Source organism: Protopterus annectens, chromosome 1.part2 (genome assembly GCF_019279795.1).
Source record: "Protopterus annectens isolate FY-2018-M chromosome 1.part2, PAN1.0, whole genome shotgun sequence".
NCBI classification, from domain to species: domain Eukaryota; kingdom Metazoa; phylum Chordata; order Ceratodontiformes; family Protopteridae; genus Protopterus; species Protopterus annectens.
In genome coordinates, this window is record NC_056727.1 from 429918361 (window position 1) to 429930623 (window position 12263).

The following is a 12263-nucleotide window of genomic DNA, read 5'->3' on the forward strand; positions in this document are numbered from 1 at the left end:
AAAGGCTAAATTTGAAGTAAAAATAGCCTCCCAGGCAAAGAACAACACTCACCTTTCTACAGCTATGTCTGTAACTCCAGCGGAAATTCACAGCAATCACAGAACTTATTGTAAATGGCATCACCCACACTGAACCAGAGGTCATTGCAAACCTTTTGGCTGACAGATTCAGGTCAAATTTCTCTCCCAGTTCCCCATTGATAGTCCAAAGGAAATGCTACATACCAAATCCCCCCAACCATTACTAGGGAACAGGTCAACAATTCACTTTACAAGGTCAAAAATGCTGCATCGATTGGCCCCTATAACATCCTTTAATGCTTAATAAATAGAAAGAAAAGTGACATGTCTTGTCCACTTGAATGACTTTTCAAATGAAGCCTGCAGTCAGATTTTGTGAACAAGGAATGGAAGATGACTGCAGTCATTCCCCTGCACAAAGGATGTCCAACCACTGATCCAGGTAACAACAGGTCCATAAGTCTGACCAGCCTCATATGTAAGAACATGGAAAAATCATCATGGACATGATAAATAAGGACATAATTAACTTGCAAATGTTGGACCCATTACAGTTCAGCGTTGTTAAAGGAAGGTCATGCCTATTAAATCTGGTGAACTTCTTTGAGATGGTCACCAAAAGCAATGGATGAAGGCAAGACTGTGCACACAGCTTACGCTGACCTGGCCAAAGGTTTTGATACAATACCCTACTCAGGTATTATAGACAAGCTCACTAATTTAGGTATAAACCCTTTTACCACCAGCTGCATAGACATCTGGCTCACTGATGGGACCCAGCAGGTCAAAATAATTAAAGCCACCTCTACCAAGCGGACAGTCACTGGTGGAGTCCACCAGGGCTTGGTACTAGACTTGCTCCTTTTTAGCATCTATTTCTCTGTAATGGAAGCAAATGCTGAAACTTTATGGCTGACTAAGCTTGCAGGTGATTGCAAGCTGGGGGTTATTATCAATTCTCCTGCAGACACTAGCATTCTTCAGAAAGGCCTATCTCTGACTAAAAATGGTGCCAAAACCATAGTCTTAAACTCAGTGCTAAGAAATGCATAATCGTACCCTTTGGGAAGTCAACCATCCTGGCTAATTACAATGTTGATAATACACCACTAAGAGTTGACCCAGTGGTCAGGGTTCTGGGCATGCACATAGACAGTAGCCTTACCATTGACCACCATGTTGCCACAGTGTTGAGGGAATCCTGTTATGTTTCCCAACTTATAAATAAGGGTATGGCATCTAGGTCAAAAGAAGTTATTATACACTGTACTCTGCCCTGATAAGACCAGTCATAAAGTAAAATACTCCCTTCAGAATGTACCTGATCAGGCATATGCAGCAACTAGAGTGAACTCAGATGTTCTTTACAAAAGCCTGCCTTATGCAGAGTGCCTTAAAGCCCTTTCCATCTACTCAGGCTCTTATAGATTGTTGAGGGTTGATCTATGCTTGGCTTACAAGGCATCCACAAACCCCAGCCTTATGAATCTCCTGCATATTTGTTAGTCAAGCAGAACCAGAATTACAAGGTCTGGGGACCTGAATTTTGTCTGTGACTTAGAACATTCAGGAAAGACATATATGTGTCCCAGAGACTGTCCCTCCTAGGAAACAGGCTTCCCACCCATGTGAAATGGAGTTTGCCTTTTACCGAATTTAAGTGCAACCTAAACCAGTGGATGGGGAATAGGAAATTTACACTGGGTCTAACACCCATGTCCCTTATGGACAGAGGTAGTTTATAAATGCCTGGCCCTCAATGTCCTATTTGGATATAGAACATCATTATTCTTTCAGAAAAACTTGGCTAGGCTTAGAAAGGCTCCCCTTGGTCGTTAGCTTAGTAACAATCTATGAATCAATGAATAATATAGGTGTCAAAGTTGAAGAAGCAGATATAACTTCAAAACCACACAGGCTTGATTATCAGTGCTAAACCAGGGCACTGTCTACTGATGCTGTGAAAACTGAGGATTTAGTCAAACAAATGAAAAAAAACCATCAAAATAGTTCAGCTGGAAACCCCAGACAAAAATGTAAAGACAGCTAGAGAAGAATTATACACTGTCTTTATTCAGTTACAGGAAGAATTGCTTGTAGATATCAATAAATGAATGGCAAAAATGGGGGGGGGGTTGCAAGGAACCACCTTCAGTCACTGTCATCTCATTGCTACCACAGATAGCTCCTACCACTTTAACACTGCAAAGCATAAAGCTACTTAAATATCTCTCTTGCTGGAATAAAAGCCAATCCCCATTTCAGAATAAAATGATAATTAAGAATATATGGAAATAACACAGATGGGTGAATGAATGGATACACAAATGTTTCCTTGCCTTCATCCCAAAGGCAGTGGACACACAAATAAAAGCTGCTACAAATAAGATTATCAGACCAATTGGAAAATACTCAGATATTATAACAGAATGAAATCTAGCCACAGTCTTAGGTAGGCAGAAAACAATGACCCAAATACACATTGGAGACCAGCTCTTAGAAGCAAAATTATTTGATGGGTTTAAACATAATTAAACTAATTAATAACTTGGTAGAAGCTGCAAAAAAGTTTGAATTTGTTTTTGTCTAATATATGATAAGAAACCAGAAGATAGAAATAAATAAGTCATGACAGAAAAGTTTCTCAAGAAAATACCTGCGTTAGATTGTGCAATAGAATTACATACATGAGCCAGCAGAAGACATTGAACATGCAGTGCAGATAATTTTAAATAACAAGAGACAGTAAAGCATCACAGGAAAGAACATAGGATGAAAATGTTTACAGTAACACAGCAGGACGATGTTAAAAAGAAGAATGAGAGGGAAGGAGGTAAGCTGATAAAAGAAAAAATGTAAAGAGGATCATTCCACGGATGATGAACAGAAAAAAAAAGTTTTAAGTTTAACACTGGAACATAAAGGCCATTCCATAAAGGAATATTCTAAACAGTATGAATATAAGCTACAGAAAAAAAACTAGCACAGTTTGTAAAGCAAATGTAGCCATGGGATCTAAAGGTGAAACTGCTATACAAGCAATATAATCGTCCTAAACATGTCACAGAAAATAAAAAAAAAATATATATAGGAGGAATTTTATCACCTGACAATACAGAACACCTTCATAAGTTAAAAAATGCATTACGAAGGGACGGCCTTAGGCAACAGGTGCCCTAGACAAGAAGGCTTCATGGCACTGCCCCCCTTCCCCGCTAGAAGCAATGAGATTTCTAGGTGCTCTGATATGCATTTTGGAGTATAAACAAAGTTTTTGTCTGGACAAAAGGCATGGTTAAAGAAAGAAATGCAGTATTACTCTTCAACTTTTTTTTGCTGCATCCTTTCTGGACATCCTAACTGACCCAGACTACACTGGAATAACTGAGGTGAAAATAAATGTATTAAGCTGAGGGTGTGGGGACCTAAGCCATGAGGTTGCTAGATGTTTTGAGTTGCATTTTAGAGTATTTTTTTAAATTGCATTTTCATACAGTGTGGGTCAGAATGAAAATCATAATTACTGAAAGAAATTCAGTCTTTAGTTTTCAGCTTCACCTTTTCCTGCTTCCTTTTAACATACCCTAACTGACTAAAACTACATTGTGTAACTAAATTAAGGGGTATGGGGACTGCTAGGCACTCAGAAGCCGTGGGGTTATAGATGCTTGGGGGTACATTTTAAAATGTTTTCCAACCTTTTGGTCGAATGATGACCTTAACAAAAATTTTGCATGCAGAAAGGAAATACAATCTTGCTTTTTTATTTTAGGAATAAATAAGTTGTATATAGGTTTTAATCCTCAAAGCTGACAGAACACTAGTTCATATAAACTAATAAGGGTGGGAGGTTGGCATAGTGGATAAGGTGTTCACCTTATAGGCACAAGGTCCAGGGCTTGATTCTCACATGTAATAATTGTCTGGGCTTAGAAGAACTTACGCTCCATTACACACCCTATACAATTTAAGAAAGAGCTCAGACTACACTTTATAAGGACCAAAACTTGTACTTGTCATGATCCTACCTAACTCCAATACAGTGAATTGCTTTATGCCACAATCTCATACAACTTCTCAGCATATTTTACACTAGCATCATATTACACCTCCAGATATCCCTTCCATCCCATTCATGCACTCTCATCTCTCACACCTCATAATTTGTACTATTCCTAAAATACTATGACTTATTATATACCTTACCACACCACATATGTGTAAAAAAATAATATATATATATATATATATATATATATATATATATATATATATATTGAAGTATAGTACTTTTTGTGTTACTGATCTTCCATATTATGCCACTTAACTTATCACAGTGAATTGCTTTGAATTGTACTGCTAAAAGTAATTGTTTTGAATTGTAAGCTAAACTGTTATGTATACTTTGTCTGTCACTGGAGCTTTTCTCCTCAGGTCTCCACTGAAAAAGGATACCTGGACCAGCTGGACTAACCTAGTTAACAAATGTCAATAAATAAATAAATAAATAAATGGCCCACAAGGACAGTTAGCCTGGTAATAATTTATCCAGTGGATAGCCAAGTAGCTCACAGACAGGACTCAGAAAATTAGAATGGGAGAGTTCAGCTCTACAAAGAGACCAGTTGAAAAACTAATTTTGATGGTGCAGCTGAAACCAAAGTCTTATTAAGACAGAAAGCCTTGTTGGCTGTTTAGTGATTAAATCAAAGTCTGGTTATAATACAGAGTCTTGCATAGATGTACTTGAACTCTGTTTAAGACAAAGAGCCTTGCAGGCTACACACAAATAACAACATATACTTTGCAGCACTGTACTACATTAACTTTAGGTGCAGTTACTAATACACCACTTAATTTCTATAATAAACAACATGTACCATACTGTTACAGCTACAGCTTTAATGTCCAAAGTTTGTTCTTCAGTACAAATATAGATGATAACCTTTCATTCTCCATTTACCTCAGAACCTGAGTTCCTACATACCTTAACACAGCTAAGTTTTAAAGTCTTTAGATACCATTTCAATCACGAACTTTAGATCCTATTTTTCTTTCAGTATCTTTTTTTGAGATTCTGTAAGGAAGCATCTGTGGGGAAGAACGTAATATCTAATTTTAGACTTCCCTGTTCTTTTTCTGAGAAACCATTTAATATTTACTTGTAAGCACTTCTGTTGATGTTGTGAGAATGCTTGCAATATTTGCCTTTCAGAATTGTTTTTCTGCTGATTCCATGACAAGGCATGTCCATTAACATCAGTCTGCAAGGAAGCACCTGTGAGGAAGCATGTGATATTGTTCTGCTGATTTGAGAAAAGCATGCGATTTTTGCTTTCCAGAATTGGGTTTTTTTTTATAGAATTTCTGCTGATACTGTGAGGAAGCATGTCTAATAATAGATGTTCCTTGTTTTTCAAAACACCACTTATTTATACATAGAATGGATGCCCAATTTACATTGCTAAGCTCTATTCCTACATTTAAGCAAATTTTTTTTATTCTATGCTTTATTTTTCAATGTATTTACAGCAGAATTGATTTTAATTTTTTATTCACTGTCAAGCATACTATAACAGTCCCCCCTTTTTATTTTAAACCAGGGTGACAAATTCATAATTGTTTGGTGAAATATTTTCATTGTGACAATTGACAAAAATAACTTTATGAATAACTTTTGTTAAGAAGATATGAATAGCATGCAACCAAGCATAATAATAACAATTATAGCAATTAAAAACAAAATGATTTTCCTGTCCATCCCATGAACAAATGACTAAACCACTCACTCCAGTTATCATTCCAATTTTTCCTGCTATGTAGTGATATTTGCGCAATAACTTCTAAATGCATTTTTAGAGACTCTGTTTTATCTGGAATAAATGTACAACATTGTTCTCCTATTAGGGAGCATGTACCCCCTTGAGACACTAGCATGTAATCTAATGCCTTTCAGTTTTGTAAAACCATAGTTCGTATGGCTGTCGTTTCGACATTAATGTCAGAGTTTGCACTGAAAGTGGCATTTGTCAATATTTCAACTAGTTTGGATTGTTTTTTAACTCCCAAATGGCTTGATAGCTATAATAGCTTGGCTGTCGTTTCGACATTAATGTCAGAGTTTGCACTGAAAGTGGCATTTGTCAATATTTCAACTAGTTTGGATTGTTTTTTAACTCCCAAATGGCTTTTGCTACTCCATACCATGGGAAAATACCTGCTCCAGAAATTACATCATCTCCTAGATCCATATCTTTTAATTTTAAATAGTTGAGATTTTGATGATAAATGTTTCATGTATCTAGGGTATCCACTGGGTTTCCTGGACTTTGAACTATAGGTAGTATATCTCTTTTTTTCCTTGCATTTCTAATACTTCCCTGTTGTAACTCTTTTACATGATGCATTGGTGGTACTACTAACCCTATGTAACAGGTACTATCCCATCCCTTTGGTAACTATTTATAACCATATTCACCACAAATGTAATATAACCCATCTAACAGGGCAACACTGCTATTTACTATACTGCTGTTTACTTGTCCCATAGTAGGAGTTGCATCATGTACTACCATCACATTTTTATTTATTTTGTTTTGCCAACACATAACATTGGTTTTGCACTCATTTTTAATGTTTTGTGAGAAATGATGTACCATTGTTTTACTTACTAATAACTGACCCTTGGCTGGTATTGAAATAGGGAATCCATGATGGAACACACCATATTCCGGATATGTCTTTATGAATGTTTATAATTGCAACCACCTCAGTGCAATTACTGTCACCCACTGAGATGGTTCAATTTTGCTAAAAATGTAATTCCCTGTACTATAGCAGATAACTGTATCCTTGCTTTACATAGCTCTACATTTACAACTTGATCTCCTCTTTCATTTTTAAACCCTCCAACTATTAGAAGTATCTAGTTAAATTGCCACCAGGGGCATGACCCCTGCTATTTTAGGTATTAAACTACATACTCAGCAATCAGAAACATTCATGCTTTTTACATACCAGCATTGTCTTGTCAAAAACAGATTAAAAGATGGTCACCAGTCTTGCTCATTTTTCCGCATATCTTTACTTTGTCTCTTGTGTAGCTATATAGTTTGATTAACACATTTTAAATGCAATTTAATACTAAGCAATACAATAATAATTAGCATGATAGCTATAATTGCTTTAAAAACATCCTCTATATAGAAATTCCATTGCTGAATCATTTTGCCTTTCATCATCTGAAACTGGATTTCCAAAAGGATGTACTTTAAACCATGCCAATTTCATTATGTTTTCTCTGTGAGAAACTTACAAGAGAATACACTTAGATTTACATTGCTCACTAGTTTTAAATACTTTTAACTGATCTTTATGTACCAACATTGTTTAGTTTTTCTTTTTTACTTTAACTTTGTACACTAATGGTCCAATTTGTTCCACTACTTTAAAAAGGGCCTTGTCAATTGCTATCCCATGGCCCTTCCATTTGGAAAGTTTTTACCAATACTTTTGTTCTGCAAGGAAGGTTTTTTTATAGATGGTGATATTGGCACATTTTTCCATAGGTGGAATGCTTGCTCCCTTGTACTATAGTCACATAATTTATTAAGTTGCTTTGACCATTCTTGATGTTTGCTGATTTCTAACATGGGTCTACCATTAAGCATATCTGGATCAAATGGCAATTGTATGGGCATTTTGCGACCTGTCATTATTTTGTATGGGGAGATACCTGTTTTGCTATCTGGTGTCACTGGAATATCCATTAAAATGCCAGGCAGATGCTGTACCCAAGTACTGCCCCTTTTCCAGGCATGCCTTTTTAGATGTTCTAACGTCAGATTCATACGTTCTACAATGCCATTGGATTGTGGATGGTATGGTACATGAAACCTTTGCTGTATGCCTAACAAATTACACATTTGTTTAATGAGATTACTCACAAACTGTGGACCATTGTCTGATTCTGTGACACGTGGCCACCCCAAATGGCAAAAAATATTTTTTTCATAAAGCCTCTATAGTTGCTTTTGCTGTCATTGTTTTGGTAGGAATTGCTTCTACCCATTTTGAGAAGACATCCACTACTACTAGTAGGTATCTGCAACCTCCCTTTGTTGTGGGCAAAAGACCTGCATTATCTATTTGAACTGCATGCCATGGCCCATCTGCTGGTTGTACCCGATATAACTGAGTTTTTTTTTTGCTTTTAGCATTTACCTGTGAACAGATTAGACATTCTTCTAAAATTAGCCTACGGACCATTTTTAAACTTGGATTCAAATATTTTTCTTTTATAACAGCCCATAGCTTATCAGCTCCTACATGTCCCATTGTTTGGTGATTTAACTTGACCAACTGCCATGCCAACTGAAATGGTACATATAGCAATTGTAGTCTCTTAGAGGTAGTGTATGCATAATACTCCCTTGGTGGTATTTCTGCTAGTCTTCACTAACCAATTTCTTCTTTTAGGCCCTGTTGTGTTTGAATATTTAAAAGATCTCCCTCTACTGACTCTTTGTCTAGCTCTTTTAAGGCCTAACTTCTACACTAGAGTGCACCTATTTTGGAAGTTTTTTTCTTTCCTGTCCTGCTTGTTTTGCTAATGTGTCAGCAAATGCATTTAACCTGCAAGTTTCACTTGTAGGTTTTTGATGTGCTTTTACTTTTAAAATGCTGTACTGTTCCTGTTGATTTGACATTGTTATAACTTTATGTATGTCTTTTAATATTTCAGCATTCAGTAATGGTTTGCCTGCACTGTCCACAAATTCTCATCTTACCCAAGTGTCCATATGCAGTCTTAAATAATTTACTACATAGGCACTGTCTGAGAAAATGTTAACAGGATTGTAATACTTTAGCACAAATAGTACTGCCTCCATTTCAGCTCTCTGAGTTGGCATATGCCCTAGTAACTTGACCAGTTCGGGAGAACCCAGCTTTGGATTTTCTGGAACTATGGCAAATCCTGTCCAGGATTTGCCTTTGTCCCAAAACCATGCTCCATCCACAAAGATGGATGGCTTAAAGTGGTCAAAATCAGATGCTAAAAATTGTATGTCAGGTGACATTATTTTTTCTAAGCAGTTATGCTGTTTCCCTTCATATCCCATGTGGTTTGAGAAATAATATTTGTCCCCTGTCTGTATGGTAACAGTTTTCATTCCAAAAAGTGCCATCCATATTGCAAAACTGCCTAATACCATCTGTGATTTTATTCATTTCAAAATTGTCTACCAGAGCTTTTACTGCTTGGTATGGTGTTTGTACTATAATGCTGGAAAATGCAGTCAAATACTCAGTTTGCTTAATACTCCAGTAAATGGCTAATAACTGCTGGATGCAGAGCATGATAGCCTAATTCCACTGGAGTCATCTTTCTACTCCAGCAAGTGATTGGATGCAATGTTTTTTTCCATTCTGTTGTCGCCACCATGTGGCCATTCCTGTAATAGCACTACAGAAATAGGGTTTCTGTGAATAGTTCTTCATAGGCTGTAGTCTTCTCAGGGTTTATGGGGTCTTGAAATTTTGCAAGGTTATCACTTAAGAGTAGGAAGTTAGTCTTAGAGTAGTTTATGAACATTCCAGGGTTAGCTGGAGTTCTGTATTTTATTTTTACTGCAAAGGAAACCATTTTGTGGTCTGACATTACTAGAGAGAACATTATACTAGGGGGTGTACAGTGGTATCCCATATTAGTGAGGACCATATCTGATATGTTTGTATCCCTGGTCCAAGTATTTACAGTATGGTCCAGGGAGTGTGTATTTACAAAATCCAGAAATCTCTGTGCCTGGAGGTTTTCATACAAGATTCTTAGTTACCAGTATAATTAATGTTGCCCATGAATATGGTATTGGGTTGGATGGTGAGCGTTTCCAGTAAGCTTAAATATATGTTATGGGTTTCCTGGATCATGGAGGGGGACCTATAGCTTGCAAGGAAGTGGTATGGGATTTTGCTTATGGTGATTTAAACATGGAGAAGCAAAAGTGCATTGTCCTGTTTGACCAGCCTTGAAGTATATTTATTTTTGGTGTAAACTGAAACACCTCCACCTCTAGTGCCAGTCTTTGTAGTAGCGTGTCTAAATGTGTGGAAAGCATTGTAGCCTTGCACTGCTGGTGTGCCTTCTGTAGCTTTAAACTATGTCTCAATGACTGCACAGATGTCAGCTTTCATTAGGGTGAAGAGAGCTTGTAGGGAGTGAAATTTCTTGTTTAGACTCATAGCAGTGGACAGCAATACCTTTCAATTTTCTTAGTTTTGATTTATTATGTTAGAAGGTACTGTGTGTGTTTGGGGGAACAATATTTCAGCTAATATTCATATAACATGACTTTACATTCCTTCATGTACCATGCAGGTGCTTTCTGCCATACACTACCATAAGTTGCCAAAGTCTCATGAATATTTTCTTAAAATAGTGGCACTTTCTTGAAAAGAAAATGTCAGCCTGTGAAGCAGATGAGCAGTGTGTTTCCTGAATCACAGATATTGCAGATATGTGGATTAAAAGTAGTATGACATGTCATTGTGGAGATTTCCTGCACAACCTATCAAAAGTGTGCATAAGCAACAAGCAACACTTTATATCGCGGATACATGCCAGCAAAATAAAGACGTTCATAGATATTCATGTAATCTCTCCTAAATTCCCTGTTTGCCACTTGAAGGGATACAAAGCTGCATTTTTTAAGACTTGCTACTGTTTTGTATGCTAAGTCATGCAGATTTCAAAGGCTAGCTTTTATATCTGGGCAGCAGTATTAAGAAGAACAGCAACACTTTCTGAACCCATAATCATCTCTGAGTAGGTACACTGTAATCTGCAAGTGTGTGGTAAGCTGTTTTTTCCCTACCTTCCTAAGGATGTTCATCTTTGAAAAGGACTTCACATTCTATAAGCTGCCTGGGTCAAGTGTACATATATTGCACTGACAGCAATGGAAAGCATAGTAACAGGACAGCCTGTCCCTGTACATGCTTGGAGTGGGTATGCACTGTGTAATTTATATGGGGGCCTATGGTGCTACGTACAGCATTCCTATGGCTGCTTGTATATCCCCCCCACTGCAGTATGGTAGAGATGACTCCAGTGGTTCCCCTAGGTCCCCCCAAATGTTTACTATATAGCCCCTAACAACAAATGTCTGAATCCTGCAGGGAGATTATTTATGGCAATGTGTAGTAAGTGTACCTGCTGTATGTATTCCCATACCTGTCCCTCCAGGTATAGTGTGGCACATCCCCAGATATGTCATTTTGTAGCTGTTACTGCTGTTGTATAACCTGTGAATATCTCTTTATTCACCCCAGCAAATGGTAATTCTTCATCAGTGCAATATCTTAGTAAACAAATTAAAAAAATCTAGATAACCCTGTGTTCATAGCAGTCATCTTCCCAGTCCTAGCAGTATACTGTCTATAGTTATATGTCTTCTGTTTGAGGTTCCTGCATGTCCAGAGGACAAAGTGGATGGCATATGCTGAAGAATTTCAACAGTGCTGAAAATGACAAACTGTTAAAGGCATTCAGGGCTCATAGACAGCAACTGTTAGGGAAAGGGACTGTTGACCACCCTTTAAGGGACCAGGTGTGGTAGACATCGGTCACTGACATCAAATGCATGGAGGTGGGTAGAATGACATGCTTTGCCAATGTTGTAAGTTTATTACCTATGTGCTACACCATACTAAAGTAAAGGCATATTACATAGCAGCTAAGAGGTTGGCCGAGGGATGGGGGCTACATTGCAGTATCAGGCAAAAAGAGGTACAGGAGGTTTGGTGTCTCTGCAGGATAAAAGTACTGGGATTATCCCTGGAGAAGAGAATATTGTCACCAGGATATACCAACTCCCATGTGTCTTAGATGGCTAGAACAATACACAGCAGATGTCTGTGCAGCAGCACTATACACATAGACTTTAGGCTAATCATAGCACATACAGCTTATGTTTTGTTATAGGAACATCATATATCTCTGTAAGGATGGTAGCAAAGGTACATTGAAATTATATGGTATGTCATACATGGGCACACAGAGACTGTATGCTACAGGGGCACAGTAACAGTACAGGTGTTAATGCTCACTCTGCTATGCCTTTTGCTGTATACTTACAGTGTAGAACATTATTACATTACCACTGCCATGAAGAAGTTGAACCAGACACAGAGAAGAAGATATTGCATGAAGCTGCATCTGCACAAAGCACCCATCACCTAAA